This window comes from Cheilinus undulatus, linkage group 12 (assembly GCF_018320785.1).
Source record: "Cheilinus undulatus linkage group 12, ASM1832078v1, whole genome shotgun sequence".
Lineage (NCBI taxonomy): Eukaryota > Metazoa > Chordata > Actinopteri > Labriformes > Labridae > Cheilinus > Cheilinus undulatus.
Window position 1 is genome coordinate 7,431,381 of NC_054876.1, and position 6,326 is coordinate 7,437,706.

The window sequence follows — 6,326 nt, forward strand, 5'->3', positions numbered from 1 at the left end:
CTCTCCCTCATCCCTCCCTCTCTCCAGCAGCTGTGGGGTTCATGTACACAAGAGCAGCAGTCAGGCAGTATTAGGTTTCCACTTCCCAGATCTCCCTTAAAAGCCTGTCCCATAATGGCCCTTCAGTCACACAAACACGCATAAGGTTTCATACAAAAAAAAGCACACACAGTTGGACAAGCACATGTGAATATATAGATTCACTTGAGCCATTTCAAAGATTCCTCAAATAGAGTCCTTCAAGCTTATGTTTGCCTTTCCAGCTTTACTCAATTGTTACTCTAATTTTCTCACTTTGGCAGAAAATGCTTAATTGTTTTGATTGCATTGTCTCCTTGTGACTTGACAACCTGAAAGTAAATTGCATGCTTACTGTGAGGCAACAACATAAATGTTCATAATGTGTTGCTGTTAAGCACTGGCTTTAAGAGCATGTAATTACCATGTAATTGATGACTTGTTTTCAAGTAATAAATTAGAGCACAACTTGACAGGCTGTAAAGCTAATAAAAAATGCTAAAAGCTGACCTGCACCTCAGCACTAAAGTGAATAAAATGAGCAGCAGGAAGATCAAGTGCATCATCAAATCTGAATAAGAACTTTTAAAAGGTTTGAAGCCACTTTTTATCAAAACAATCAACATCTATGTTTCTATGCTTCTACACAATCATGACAAAATTTGTTTTCACATAACTATAAACCAAAAATGTCCAAATTTTTGACTAGTAACAAGGCAGACTGACCATTTTGAAAACATGTTTGATTACAGAAACATATTTAAATGTTCAAATTATTAAATTTCGACTGTTTGCAGGATCTGAAATTGTTGGTAATCAAAAACAACACAATCCGCAACATTCAGTGTGTTTGCATGCAGTTAGAAAAAGAGAAATCATGTCAGTCTGACCTAAACTGGACTTTTAAAATGCATGATGTTATTCTGACTGAAATTGTCTTCCCAAAATAATGCAGATCAAGATTAGTTTACTCTTCAGTACAAGTGTACACCTCAATCACAACTAGGCATGTTGATGCTTCACAGCTTCTGTAATGGGCTTTCACTTAGAAGTCAAAGAGCATAAATGCTAGGTATAGAAGTTCTCTGCCTTTGGATGTCACCATAAACTACTGTACCAAAAATAAAGCACAGAGCATGTAAGAAAGGTACAATAGTGAGGCATGCGTTCATGTGTGTATGATTCTACTTGCAGCCAGTTTAGAGCCTTGGGCTAGGGCTAACGGACTACTTTTAGGATAACACTTTGCCAATAAATAAAGTCTCCTCCAGTGCTTGTATACTAATACAAAAACATGAGCATGTGGCTTCTATTTATGATGTCATCTGAATTAAGTCAGTATCATATCAATGTTTGCAATTCTATCGGGGAAACCCCAGACAGAGGCATATATTTGAATATATAGACATCTTTATATGTAGACAATTATTTATTTCAAATATTATCAAATGTATTGATTTAACAAGTAGAAAAAACAATAAACCATCTTGATCAGTATGTTTAGGATGTATTTCAAGAAAGCTCTTTCACAAAGTAAGGTAGGTAAGAAATGCTTTGGTTAATCAAAACACCATTCCTACATAAACAGTGATTTTTTTTTTTACACAAGAGTACTGAAAACGTAATCATTATTCATTAGTTGGAGAAGACTATGCCCCTCAAAAAACTGGATCATGCTTCCACGTAGAGAATGATAGTATTTGGCTAATTTGAAGACAGAAGTGGATGCATATGGTGTATGATCCCTGGGTTGGCCCTTTGACATATGGTCCTTGTGGTGTTTTCAGTGTAGATGAGAAAGAACTGATCCTGAACTTCCCATGCGTAAATACGGCTGCTGTGACAATGATAACATGGTCATGATAGCATGCCTAGTGCTAATGTAGCCCCATGTTGTGTGGTGTTGTGACTGCTGTCCCATGCTTTACGGCCTCTCTCTATAAACAGACTTACTCTCCAGGCTTTGATCATGACCCGACACAAACACTTGCCAGCACAGCCCCTAATTTGCTGATGGGTTTAAAAAGTCCCTCAGTTAAGATCACTTCCCTCAGATAATAGGAAGAGTTGCCCCCCCTCCAGTGACCTAAGTAGAGCGTCCTTTGTCTCACTGCTAATGTTTGCCTTAGCCCATTGTGTCTGCATTATCCTGCACCTCCACCCCTCCTTGCAGCGCAGCTTTGACGTGACACCACACTGAACTGCCCCTCAAAGAGGAAATACTAAATGTATGGCAGCCATTTCCCAGTGTGCCCCTCAGCTCTGTATGGGACCACCAGACCACCACCACCACCCCGTCCCCCCGGTCCGAACCCCTTCCCCCATCTGATGTCTGTGTGACCACTGAGACAGTTAAAGAAGTTGAGCGGTTTAAAATGATACAGAGAGGAAGACACAAGGGTCTAGATGTGCACAAACCAGTTTGCACAGGCAAACATGAGTCTACAGAGATGTCCAGCACCCCCATCAGCCACTAACAAGGAGGATGAGCTCCTGTCAGCTCAAACACAAGCAGACAAATTGCCCACGATCTCTTGACCCAAGAAACGGGCAACAGTCCAAAATACCGTTCTCCAAAATTAATTCATCAGTCTTTTACATACAAGTGATAAAATACAAAACAGGATGCACAAAAGCGCAAAGATCAACTCATCAGACTTTAACTGATCTATGGGACAACACAGAGTTACCCTGAGACCAATGAAAACTTCACAAATATCCATCGAGATATCCTAATTTTAGAGTTGCCTACACTGCAGGTGGAACTCTACTTCCACAAGATCTTCTTAGAGAATTCCAGTCTGCTATATTTATTTTTCCCTTCCAGATTCAGAATTAAATAACTAAATTAGTTATTCTTCCCAGGCTGAGTAGCAACTGCATTACAGTGTAATAAAAATATTTGTATTAATATTGCCACTGATCAATGCAGCAAACTTTACAGGCCCACATCCTTGGAAACTAAAGCCTTGCCTACTGCATAGTCTTTTGAAGGATTTCACCATACTGCCATCAAATTTAACAGGATAAATGGCCTCTTCAATCATCTTAGGCAGCAAAAAAAAAAAAATATATATATATACTTTTAATTGCAGAACATGGCCACATTTCCTATACTGGTATCATATCCTCAAAACTTCAGATAAACCTCATTTTAGGATATTTAGCTGGGTATGAACCACACTAGCTAGTGCTGGGTGATTGAGTATCTTTGTCTTAGTGTCTTTAGTGTCGTAGTGTCATTTTAATAAAAATAAAATAAGAGCTTGATAAGTTAAATGGCAATTAACAAATAAGACAGGAGAAGAAGATAATGTGTTTTTCTTCTTTTTGTCTTTTTGTTGTTGTCTTCTACATTGACATGTATGACAGCAATAGAGGCAGCCTATTGTTTGTTGTTTTCTACTGTTTTTATCCGTATGCTCGTACATGTGGGAGCTGAGAAACATTTATGTTCATAAAACGATTTAATATTGTAAGGAAGGGTAGGACTATTTAAGCTTTCTGCTTTGTTCTGCACCTTTTGGAACTCGTGTTTTTAAACCATCCACTGTTTGATGCATACACTATAGGAGTCTTTTGCAATTTTTGTGGAACTTGTGAAATACTCTTTTTCTTGAATGGACATGTTAAAGATAAATCAAATCATACCAAATTTCTATTGCTTGAAAGCGAGCTGATACAGTATCTAACAGAAACAATCTTCTATTGACTTATTCTGCAGCAAAGATTTACAATACAAAGATACATTGCAGCATTTAAATAAAGCAGGGGGGTATTTTTAGTTTAAAAAAAATATCACGACCTAAACATGCAAAGTAAAAAATTCAGCAGAGGGAGAAACATTACCCCCTTACCCACAGACGGTGTCAAAATCAAAAAGGTATATTCCCATCAGGAGGCTTTTATTGATGTTTGCTGCCACCACAAAATGTAGAACAGCTGCCGCCTGCAACTACTGTTTTAAAGCCACAAAGAAGAACTTATGAACTTATTTTAACCCATCTTGAAATAGATAAAAGGAGTTTCAGTGATGCTGCTCCTGCAGCCTCAAGTCTGCTACAGGACACCTTATGTCTTGAGGAGATGGTCTTTCAAAATCTCTTTAAAGGCAGATTGAAGGCATTAGAGGAAGAAAAATCAGGTTGTAGATGTTTTGACTGATGACTTTCCGCTCTGTGACTCAAATTTTTATTTTTTATTTTTTCTGTAACTATTGCTCTGTTATTGTTGTGCTGCTGCCTGTCTTGGACAGGGCACTCTTGCACATGAGATTTTTGATCTTTATATGGCTTTCCTGGTTAAATAAATTTAAATAAATAAATAAATCTTATGTTCTGTCAAAACATCTCATATGCTCTTTAGCAGAAAGTATAGAAGCATTCCTCCTCTGTTTGTGGTGTTTATGTGTGACTGGAGTTTTTTTCAATGTGTGGTGTACAACTGTTGTAAAGGTTTTTTAGTCTTTCAACTGTATTGGTGAAGCACATTGTATCTGAAGATTTACAAATTTAGATAAAAGACTTAGCAACAGAAATTAGGCAATGGTATCAAAACATCTGAGAATTTTTAGTGCAGGTATAATGTTATCTAATTGTGGGTTAATAATGGGATATAAAACTAAGGTCCAATAATAAACCTCTGCTCTTCTTTTATATGCTTTTTTTTTCTTCTTGTTTCTCTTTGCTTTGCAGTCTAAGGACAGCTGGATAAGAAATGGATCAGTGGTAAACGGAGCAGAGTCTCCATCACAGACATGACATCACCCCCTTTATAACCAACCCATTGGGGGCCATTTGTGCCAGAATTCAATGCTTTGTGTGTGCGTGTGACTGTTTGTGTGTATCTCTGCATGCAATTCATCTTTTTTATTTGCAATATCTTTTTCATAAGACTTAAAGTCCAGCATCATGTTCTACTTTTCTTATTCATATGGTTATAATTGGATTTTACTTAGCTTTGGGTATTAATCTATTACAGAAAACAATAAACACTTCACATCTGTGTTATATTCCATGGCTAAGACTTGGCTCAAGTCATTAATAATTCAATAAAGAGTTGGCTTATGATGCATATCATCTGTCTTCATTATCTTAGTGTTGAATGACATCTTGCATCCATCTGTCCTCAGTACTATTAATCAAAGTGAGTCATGCTTGTGAATAAAGTTTAAGTTATTTCCATGGGCCATCTTGCAACATTCAGTGATAAATCATGGTGCTGATCACCCTGGGGCCTAGGTAAAATGCTTGATTCACATCTTAAGAGGGTAATCAACTTTTAAAAAGATGTTTGACTTTGGTGTTTTTAACTATTATCCAACATAATACAGTAACAGAAAAGAAAATCTGTTTTTGGTAAAAAATGGATTCTGATGGCCTAAAGGAGAACCATGTTAGCAGCTGTTTACAGAAAGGATCCTTCCCATCTACTTATCCCAGCTATAAACATCAATTTTTCTGTAGCTTAACAGAAAAGTTGACATTTCAACACCTTGATTTTCATTTTAAAGCATGTGGACATTAAACAGAATTCCTACAGCTGAAACTTTAAACAGGTAACCTGTTCAAATGCATTTTTATATCACATTTACTTCAGCCTTTTTTACAGACTGCCAAAGAATGAAAATATAAATATGACACAGAATTTGATTAATTTTCAAGACATGTGGTTATGCAGTAAAGTTGTGACCGTATGTTGTTCTAACACAATCTTGATTTTCATTTAAAAAGGGTCATGCATAGGTAAATTTACAGTGGTGAATTAGGCTGTGATTAGCATTGACATAAACATGTCACACTTGTGGCTGCTGCTGCTCACAATGAAGGAGAGGAGGAGATGCAGGACTAGGTGCTGCAGCAGTATTAATATAAATTATTATACTGTTTAAAACATTAATAACGATCATTGTTGGGACCTCGCGGACATCACCGCCTCCTCCATAAAAAGACACTGATATCATAAAGTTCCCCTCATGACTCTGTTATCCTGTCGTTTACCTGGTAGGTGGAAAGGCTTGTAAATAACCCAGAAAAACAATGGAAAGCAAAACATGTCGGCTGTAACAGTTAAGACAACAGTAGGCTATCTGCCTCTGGCACACTTTACTCTACTGACTGCGGTACGGTTCATTTCTCTTCTCTGTCCAAATCTCAGCAGACAAGAGGACACTGTCTTTTGAGCTCATCAAATAACATTCATAAGCATTGTACAGCATGTGCAAACAAATATTTTTGCACACTTATGGTTCGGAAAACCAAGTCACTGTTTTGTATAAGACAGTTAGAAATCTTCTTAAGGACAAAGTC